Genomic DNA, 11,128 nt, shown 5'->3' with positions numbered 1-11,128 from the left:
AATTATATATTGATGTATATTCATTCTTTGCATCCTGGGTATTCTTTGCATCTTGCATTAAAGTGAATCTCTTTGAGCTGATGTACTGAATTGACTTCTGATTTAAATACTCCAGACAAGGCATGATGAAAGCTTGTCCCAGGGTAGGAATAGTGGGACTGCAAAAGAGAGGGAGATACAGGGTTAATTAGGAAGGAGTATCAACAAATCTTGAGAAATACTGACTGTCAGCTTGAAGGAGAGAGAAGAGAAAAGATGAACCCCAGTTTTCTACCTGGGACTATTGGATGGAAAGTAATCCACTGACAAAAATCCTAAAGGGAAAGCCAAAAGTTCATTGGTAGAGGTGGATGATCCCAAAAGAGAATTTGTTCTATTTTAGACATAGAGGATTGAGTTGAGGTATTTCTGGAATTCCAAAGAGAGGTTTTATTTTGTAAGACAGTGCTGGAATTCTCATATGTGCCTTAAAAGTCAAGTATTAAAAGCAAAATACAGAATATTTACTATTGGGAAGATGTGGTAAAGGGGAAAGGAAATAAAAGAGGAGAAAGAGCGAATGGAAAATATGGAAAAATAGCTCAAAATTTATTTGTTAGTGCAAGGGTTACTTCTGGGCACCGTTTTGAAGTAGCTGAAATTGTTTTTGGAACTGTCCCACCTCATTTTCTACATTTTAATTTCATGTTTTGTACCCCTTATCCAGGACAACTGGTTTCTTCAATAAGAATAATAAGTCCCCTCACAAGTACACTCCTTCTCACCTGGGTGTTTTATCAGAACTTCGTGCCTCCCAAGCATTCTCTGCTTCATCTCTTACGCAACTGAACATCTTGTTACCCAACTTCTCTCAATTAGTTGATAATGTAGCAGTCCTGTTCAGTAACCCATCCTAATATGTGCATTACCATTTTCTATATGTATAAATAAAAAAAAAATAATAAAAGCACCCAACACATGTCAAATTAAGGTTGTCACCAGGAAAAGTCCCTGGGCTGTGAAGAAACTTCCTTCACTGGGCAGTTAACTTTGTGAATTTGCCACAAGCCAAAGCCAGCTTTGCAATCCAGTGGGTATATATTTAAATATGGACTTCCATCCACACATGTTTTTAACATCAGAAAGTAGATAGACATTCTCTTAGTATAATAACATACAGAGATGATAGCTTTCTAATGCAATATGAGCATGTGGATTAGTTTCTTTATACTACACCCTGAGATTAGCTCAAAAAGAGCCCTTCCTCCCTCCTTTTGCCCACCCTAGAGAACCAGGAGACATAACTAATGGACAGAGGATGAGTGATGACTCGTGTTGGAAGTTAGGCAAAAGAGAAAGCAGAACTTAGGGCAAGAAACAAAACAAAACAGAACACACAAAAAAACGGGTTGAGGGATTTGCAGGATGAGAACAAAGAGAGAAAGAGAGGGATCAGGTACAAGATAAACACTTTAGGTTTCGGTAGACTCTGGGTTGGCAAGTGGTCCTGCTGTCTCATGCCCCAGACATGTCTCTCCACATGAGTGGTCTACAGACAGAAGGATAAGCACTGGTAGAAAGACCCAAATCAGGTCAGGATGGACAGTGAATTCCTGTCATTCCCTGGGGAGTCTAACAAAGGTTAGGTCTCTGCAGCTTCCGTGCAGACAGCACAGTATCATCATGAAACCATCACAAGAGGCAGAAGCCAGGTGTGTTTAGGATAGGCATGCTCTTTGTGACCCACTCCAACATCTGACATATGTTAAGCTGCTATTGATTATTGATACCTGCAGGCTACAGAGCTGTATTTTTTTTTTTTAGAAGATGTTGGGGGTAGGAGTTTATTAATTAATTTATTTATTTTTGCTGTGTTGGGTCTTCGTTTCTGTGTGAGGGCTTTCTCTAGTTGTGGCAAGCGGGGGCCATTCTTCATCGCAGTGCGCGGACCTCTCACCATCGCGGCCTCTCTTATTGCGGAGGACAGGCTCCAGACGCGCAGGCTCAGCAGTTGTGGCTCACGGGCCCAGTCGCTCCACGGCATGTGGGATCTTCCCAGACCAGGGCTCGAACCCGTGTCCCTTGCATTAGCAGGCAGACCCTCAACCACTGTGCCACCAGGGAAGCCCCCTAGCCGTATTGTTTTTAACGATGTTTCCTGTACTTGCTTTTTCAGTGTTTGCCCCATTAGCAACAAGCTGGAATATTATGACTCATCTTTACAGGAAGGCCCTGGAAACTAATCTTCACTTAGCATTAACTTCAGCTTTTCTCCAGAACATAAAGAACACAAGGGGAGCATAGAAGAAGTTTCAAACTAAGTGTAATTTGTTCTCCCTTGATAAATAGGACAAGAGCTATGAAAAGGGGAAGACGTATCAAATGGATCATAAGTCTGGCAGCCTTTATGGTGTATTTTACGTGAACACTTGGGTTGGAGGTCACGTTAGGGTCTGTGTTAACAGACTCTAATGGATTTTTACCTGAGTCTTGAAGGCCTGCCCATCCTTAAAGAATATAAGAAGAGAAACATAAAAGAAGGAAAACCAGAATGTGAACAAATTGTTGTATTCCGAACGATGTAATTATTACCATTTCACCAGGCCCCAAATTCCAAGTATTCTGAAGTGGTTCATTGGCTTTCAAAGTCATATTTATGATATGAATATCTTTATATGTTTGCCTGTTCAGGTGCATCAGATTATTCTTGGCATGAGCCACTGAGTTATAGTAACTGCTATAGAGCCACAAGTGGTGAATTTAGATAACAAAATTACATTCAAAGGGATCTTGTGTGAGTCTAAGCAGACTCCTGAAGGTGGTAAGCTGCTTGAGGAAGTGATTTTAAAGAGTTCCTTGACAAAGTTTAATTATTCCACATGTTTCTAAAATATCAGTGTCATATATTATATTGACACAGAACAAGCAAGTATTGTGGTGAAATCTTATTGAGCAGTTCTGAACAATCAGCTTCAGGAAGTGAAGACACTTTGGTGCACAACAGGGATTGCAACCATGTCATCAACGCCTGTTCCCAGGTTGTGCAGCCTCTGACTAGCAGGTCAGTGATAGGACCTCCTGCTAAAGAAGGATGATACAGAAGCCCAGGCACTATGGAGAGCTGGGGGTGGGGTGGGGGGAAGGTCCCCATTCTTATCCACTGTCTCTAGTGCCTTAACTCCCAGGTGAGAAGCTGGTGATAACCACTGACCACTATGGCTAAGAGCACACATCCCTCCATCTGAGTTCTTCTTCCCAGAGATTCTGCCAATCTTCTTATGTCATTTGACCCACGTGATTTTGTATCGGTTGTCACGTAATCATTTTGTAGCATTTGTGGCTATCAATCCTTGCACATGAACTTACTTTGCATGTGAAAAGTCACTTAACCAGTATCCATTCCACTCTTTAATTTTTAAAAAATGTGTTCTGCTGAGTTCTGGTTGCATGTTTCACTTGATAATCATATTTGGTGTTTAACACTGTCGCTGTTTGTCTCTCTTTAATTTGGGCATCCAAGACTTGTTTTCATGTTCTTATTACTAGCTCTCTATTCCTCTCCAAAACCAACAGATATTCAAAATATCTGCTTTGATAAAAGGAAGAGGCATTTTAAACTACCTTTAAAGTCACATCCTGTTTGGCATATGGCTTGAAAATACTTCTCTTGGAACTGTACCTTGAAAATTCCTATGTTACATTATTAAACATCCCTCTCTTCTTCCCTCTTCTTCAGTCACTAGTAGAGGAATCAGAGTTATTATTTATGATTACATTCTGACAATTATGTCACTTAATTGGATAGATCATTGATGTGATCCAAGTATGTTTATCTTATCTGCTTATGCTTCTCTTCCACTCTTTTGTAGTGAGTTTTTAGACATGTACCTCTTTAAAGACAGGGAAGTGAATCTCCTGAATGTGTCCAAGCTTCCATCCAGATCTGACTCTATTTTAATTCTACAATGCACAGTGTATTTCACAGGGTTCTCCAGAGAAACAGAATCAATAGGATAGATAGATTCCATATAAAAGGAGGTTTAATATAAGAATTGGCTCCCGTGGTTATGGAGGCCAAGAAGTCACACAATCTTCTGGCTGCAAGTTGGAGAACCAGAAAAGCTGGGCTGTAATTTAGTCCAAGTTCAAAGCCCTGTGAACTGGGAGTAAGGGATGGGCTGGGGGCGAGGGATGTAATGGTGTAAGTCTTGTTCTGAGTCCGAAAGCCCTAGAACCAGAAGCAGCTTCCCAAGGACAGGAAAAGATAGATCCTTTAGCTCAAGCAGAGAGTGGATTCACCCTTTCTCTACTTTTTGTTCTCTTCAGGCCCTCATTGGATTAGAGGATGCGCCCCTGCATTAATGAGGGACTACTTTACTCAGTCCACTGGTTCAGTGCTAATCTCTCCTGGAGACACCCTCACAGACACATCCAGAAATAATATTTTACCAGCTATCTGGGCAACCCTTAGCCCAGTCAAGGTGACATATAAAATTAACCGTCACACACAATAACTTCAGTCATTCTTAGCAAAAAACTTGTCTTCTGAATTATCCATGATATTTACTTAAATGGCCCAAAATGAAATAATAGCAACTGTAGATATTTTTTCTTCAATAGTTTAAAAGTGCTCTTGGAATCTTCAATTATTTAATAAGTAGAAGCCAACGAAGCTAGTTAATGTTAAGACTGAGTGTACCTGGTCACATAACTTTGAGGAAAATTTTTAGAATAAAAAACCAGAACAATACATGTCTGACATCATGGGGTCAAAAATTCCATTTGCCAGTTGGAAATCTAGCATTGAGTAGAAAATAAAACCATTACTATTTTAGTGCTAAATCCTTCGGTTGGCTGAGGCCTTAGACAAGTTAATGTTTCACAAATTTCAAAATGCTAAATACCTCATGGAATAAACCCAAAATGAACTAGTAATGCAGTTTCAAAATATGAAATTATTACTAGCTTTTGAATCCCTACTGCCCACTGTCATGTGAAAGCATGTATAACTCACCAAGAAACCAATGAAACGAAGGCTCAGCAAATATAAACATGATTTATGGCTTTTTTTTTCCCCCACATAAAATGAACATCCACGTCTTTTGCCTTCTGCTTATCAACACGGTGTCAGCGCTAGAATGCATTATACATCCAGTATCCAGGAGAGGTTTCTAATTCTCCACTTCTGTTTATTAAGACCTGGGGAAGAGAATATCTTCTTGCTCTAATTCTCCACCGTTGACAGGAGCTATGTTAGAAAGTCAAGATTCTGTAAATGTACATTGTTCCTCATTAGCCTCAACTTGAAGACAGTATCTCATTTTTTTGAGAAGGGTTCTCAAAGACCCATTCAGGGAATCTGGGCTAATGAGGCCACAGTCTTGAATGAGAGCCGGCCTCGGATGTCTGGATTCTTGCTCTCTTGCCGTCAGAGCCATGGCAGATGCCCTCTGAAGGCTGAGAGTAATTATTTTAATGACTAACCTGTGGATTCCATTTTTAAATGCCCTTCCTGAGAAAAATATATTTGCAAGTCATTTTCACTCTTTTATTTCTTTTTCCCCGCAAGTTTAATCCTACCTAAATATTATTTTTTTTAAGATTTTTTTTTGATGTGGACCATTTTTAAAGGCTTTATTAAATTTGTTACAATATTGCTTCTGTTTTTAGGTTTTGGTTTTTTGCCTGTGAGGCATGTGGGATCTTAGCTCCCCGACCAGGGATCGAACCCACACCCTCTGCATAGGAAGGCGAAGTCTTAACCACTGGACCGCCAGGGAAGTCCCTACCCAAATTTTAAAGAGAGAATCTTTTTTAGGAGTTTACTACCTTAGGATTCTAAACTGAAAAAATTGCTAAATAAAAGCGAGTTAACAGTAGGTGTAATGAGAATGACAGTAGTTAATTTATTCAGATTCTTTGTTTTAGATATGGTGCATCTAAGGATAGTGGCAGGGAAAAAGATTTTATATAAATGCCAGTGAACAGACATGTTTCTCCCCCCTTATCTTAAAAACTTAGTGAGAAAAGTCCTTTCCTATACTGTCAAATATAGAATTTAGCAACTCAGATACAAGAGCAAGTGTTTAAGGTTAGAACCTCAAATAGCAAAGAAATGTAACATGCTTCAAATTTTTATCCCGTTTTAATGAGATGTAATTGACATATAACATTGTATTTATTTTAGGCCTACCACATAGGGATTTGATATATATATTGTGAAATGAGTAACACAATAAGTTTAGTTAACCTCTATCACCTCATATAGTTCTAATTTTTTTCTTATGATGAAAAAAAATTTTAAGATCTACTCTCTTAGCAACTTTCAAATGTTCAATACAGTATTGTTAACCATACTGTAGTCACCATGCTGCACATTACAACCCCAGTACTTATTTATCTCATAACTGCAATTTTGTAACTTTTGACACCTTCACCCATTTTTGCCCTCCTCCTCCCACCTTAGGCAACAGCCAGCTGTTCTCTGTGTCTATGTTTGTTTGTTTGTTTATTTATTTTGGATTCCACATTCAATATGTGGAAGCTCATACAATATTTGTCTTTCTCTTCCTGACATTGTACTTAGTACTTAACTTCAAGTTCCATCCATATTGTTGCAAATGGATGGATTTCCTTCTTTTTTATGGCTAAATAATATTCAATTCAATAATATTCAATTGTGTATATATATATATATATATATATATAGTATATATATATATATATATATATATACAGTATATATATATATATATATATATATATATATAATTTATTATTACACTGTTCCAGAGGCTGGAAGACCAAGATTAGGGGGCCAGCATGGTCAGGTTTTGGTGAGGACTCTCTTCCTGTTTTTCAGACAACTGCCCCTTGCTGTGTACTCTCATGGTCTTTCCAGTGCATGTTGGATAGAGAGAGAGCAGGAGAAAGAGGGATGAGGATTTTTCTGTTTCTCTTCTTATAAGGCCACCAATCCAATCAGATTAGGACCCCACTCTTATGACTTCATTTAACTTTAATTACCTCCTAAAAGCCCTATCTCCAAATACAGTCTTATCGTGGGTTAGAACTTCAACATATGAATTTGGTGGTTGGGGAGAATGATTTTTTTTTTTTAAGGTTTGCATGTTTGTTTATAATTACAAGTTTACATTGCTCCAACAGAGCAGCTGTGTTGCTGTGTTCTAGTTCTTAGCCATTAATTCCTACAAAAATAAACCTAAGCTTTTACGGTAACTTAATCGATACAGAACTAAAACCGTTACGCCTACTTAAAGGGATTTAGTTACCAAGGTGCTTATGCTCACCACGATGCCCCGTCAGAGGGACGCATGCTTCTACTAAAGGGCTGATCCCTTTGCTCATGCAACAAATTTATATTCCCCACCCTCCCTCCACCCACCAGTAAAACAAAAACACAGAACTATTTACAATTGAGAGGAAATATGCTCTCGGTCAACCGACCTTGCAAAAAAAAAAAACGACTGGCTCATTTCCAAGTGGATGAGACACCGAACAGTGTTCAGCCAGAGTCCAACGCTGACTGGCCTGGGTCAGGAACTGGCAGGGACAGGGCAGGAGGGAGAGGGACGCCGCAGAGGAGCTTGTCCTGGGCGTTCACCCCCAACCCCAATTCCTATGGAAGCCACACTCCAAGTGACAGCTCCCAGCTCCCGTTCAGGGCCCCGTCCTACAACTCTAGCACCCCCGACCCTGCCAGCCCGCTACCTTGAGGTCGCCGCTTGGGATGTCAGGGTCGTCTGGTTTGCTTCTACAACATGACCCGTGGGACACCCCACATTCCATGCCCTAGCCCCCCCCATGCCCCATGCTGGCCACGCCTGGCTCCTAGGCCCCACCTGCAGCAGTGGGTGCCAGGCCAGCAGCACCAGCGGCCAGCTGAATTACAGAGATGGGCTTGGCTGCTGCATTTGCCAAATGGGATTTGGTTCCACTTTAAAAATCAAAGCTGTCCAGAAAAGGTCACAAAGTGAGGATCACACTTTCGCTCTAGAAACCTTTCTGCAAAATACCAAAACCTTAGAATCAGGCTGTGCACAACTAAAGAGGAAAACTAGGCCAAGATACCTCAAAGAGGTTTCCCATCTACACGTCCCCCCAAAAAAGTGGTTCTAACTCAGACCATGTCCAAGTTCAGTTCAGTCCAAAACATAAGCAATAGCATGGGAATTTTCCAAACTCAGTAAACAAAGTGACCCACGTCTCCCGCAGTAAGTGCAGTAGAGCAGGGACTTGACTGAATTGTGGAATGAATTAATGGAATAATCTTTCCCTTGGACCTCTTGGCTCATATATAAATCAGAGAATATGGTTGGACACCTATATAATATATGCAAGCATTCTGGACAGTTAGGCGCTCTTTGAACTTTCTGTAACATTTAAGTATCTTTGCGTGTTTCAATTTTTCTAAGAGCTTTCTCTAACATTTAAGCATGCTTAGCTCATTTTGCATATGAACTTACACATATACATACACACACGACTCTGTGGGTGGAGAGTGTTGCCTGCTCCATATGCCAGCATCTCTAGATCCTAGCTCCAGCCCAGCCAATACACTTTCTTCTGTTCCTCTCATGTGGAAACTTTACCGTCCCTTCCAAAGTTCTACACCATTCAAGTAGTTCTAAGGAAAGGAAAATACATCCTTTCATTTGGAATACCTGGTATTTTTGCAGGGCTGGAGATTTTTTTTTCACAGATTAAATAGTATCAAAGCATGCCAGAAACAGTATAAAGAGCATATATTTGCATGCTTTTATTTTCATGGTGCCAATTCAGCTTCCAAAGTGGCTTCTACCTTACCACTCAATGCTATTATCACAGTTAGAGTTCCTCCCGGTTCTGGAACAAGTTTTTCAGGGATTCATGTGACCCATGGGCAGGCAGATGCCTTTCACTTAAAAACAGTCCTGAGGTGGTTACAATTCATTCGTATGGGTGGGCTAGTATCTGTGTCCTCAGGTTCGGGTCCCACATCAGGATTAGAAGAGCTGGTCCACACCTGCTCTTTAGGGAAACTTTTACCTTGGTCTTTACTGGGACCTGAGGTCAGGGACATTTAATTATGACACGATTTTCTGATGGCTCAGTAGAAATTTTCCATATTGAGGTAGACTGCCCTTTCCACTGCTCTATCCTCGCATCTTAGCTTCTGCCCTCACATCCACCAGCTGCATCAGTATATATAGTAATTCCGGAGTCCTACCTGTTCTGAAAGCAAGAGTTTACTGAAGGTAGGGATTAATCATCTGATGTGTTTTCCAAGCAAGTTTTCAGGCTACTTTTAGCTTTCAAAGCTTTTAAACTTTCCAACCTAAAAGTGTGTTCAACCATAACAAGGTGGTAGGATTCACTGATTTTCGAAGGATTGCAGCAGACATATGCTCCCCCTAATTCGGGAGGTGCTCTCTCTAGACTTAATATTCCTTGCAGTTCCCTGTAAACTCTGTGGTTGAGAGGAATTTGTTGCATCAATGTCTGGAGTTCTTTCACTGCTGTTTTGTTTCTCCTTTTTATTTTCAAAAGTAGCTTTTTCCCTGCCTCCTCTCGAATTAGGTTCTCTCACTGGAATAATGTCAACCACCCTTTTTTTTTTTTTGCTTTCTAAAAATAAATGAAAGTATTTAATGAGGGTGAGCCTAGCCTGACTCCTTTTTGGCTGTGACACTTTTCTCTAGGGCTTTCTGGGCAGGATTTTTTTTTTTTTTTTTTTTCTGACAGGTCTTAGGAAATTTAACCTCTGTGGTTCTGAATTCATCATTTTTGTTTTGTTTTTTTTTTAACTCCTGTTTTAATATTCTCATAAATCTGCCACAGTGAAGGAGACCCTGTTTTCCCAGGGCTCATGGATGACTTCTAGAACAGTCACACAGGCTTTCCATTAACCCTTTCATATATATTTAACCTTTTCAGCATCTCATTGGCATGATTTAGCTTGAGTGCAAGGCCTCCTCCAGCTGTGGGGCTGACACAGCTTTCTACAAATTATTTCTCTATTTTTAGGGCCACATGGTTGTCATCTGGGGTTGTATAGTCTTCCCCAAATAGAAGATCATATGTGAACTACCTGGCCCAGCATACAGGCTCCTAGAGAACCCAACAGCATCCTCATACTTAGGGCTGGAGAGATACTTTCGTATTAAATCTTTTGTTACATCTGACATAATCTGACATAGTCTACCTCTTTCTTTCTGTGAATGCTTTAGAAATTCTGTGTCCATGGTAGAAGAATTAAATATCCTTTTCTAGAGGAGTCTCTTTTCACATAATAATGTTGATGAAGAGATACTGATTACCACATTCAGCTAGGTTTGCATTTATTTTCTGGTTTTATCTCCATTGGGCTTTAAAAAAGCCCATCAGAGGACATTAATTTCAATATCACTTGAGTTCACCGCTTGAGTCTAGCACTAACAGTGCTTTCTCTGAACTCACATCTGTTGGTGGTACAAAGGTTGTTGTGTTTTTCTTTTTCTTCAAGCTTTATTGAAATATTTGTAATTGACATATAACATTGTATAAGCTTAATGTGTACAATGTGATGATTTGATACATGAATATATTGTGAAATGTTTGCCACAATAAGAATACGTAACACATCTTTTACCTCATTAATTACCATTTTGTTGTTGTTATGGTGAGAACATTAGAGCTTAGAATAGAGCAGTTTTCAAGTATACAATAGAGTATTGTTAACTATAGTCACCAGGCTGTGCATTAGATCACCAGGACTTATTCATGTTATAACTGAACATTTTTACCCATTGACCAACATCTCATTTCCCCCAGTCATCAGTCTCTGGCAACATACCCTCTGTTTCTGTGACTTCAGCTTTTTCAGAATCCACATATAAGTGAGATCATACAGTATTTGTTTTTCTCTAAGTTATTTCACTTAGCAAAATGTCCTCAAGGTCCACCCATGTCGTTGCAAATGGAAAAATTTCTTTCTTTTTATGGCTGAATAATATCTATCTATATATCTGTCTATATCTATCTATCATATATATATAGAGAGAGATAGATGGATAGAATCACATTTTCTTTACCCATTCACTGGTTAACGAATACTTAAGTTGTTCCCATATCTTGACTATTGCGAATAATGTTGCAATGAATATGAGAG

Source organism: Hyperoodon ampullatus (genome assembly GCF_949752795.1).
Source record: "Hyperoodon ampullatus genome assembly, chromosome: 10".
Classification (NCBI taxonomy): Eukaryota; Metazoa; Chordata; class Mammalia; order Artiodactyla; family Ziphiidae; genus Hyperoodon; species Hyperoodon ampullatus.
The sequence above is the reverse complement of the archived record's forward strand: the minus strand, read 5'-3'. Positions refer to the sequence as shown.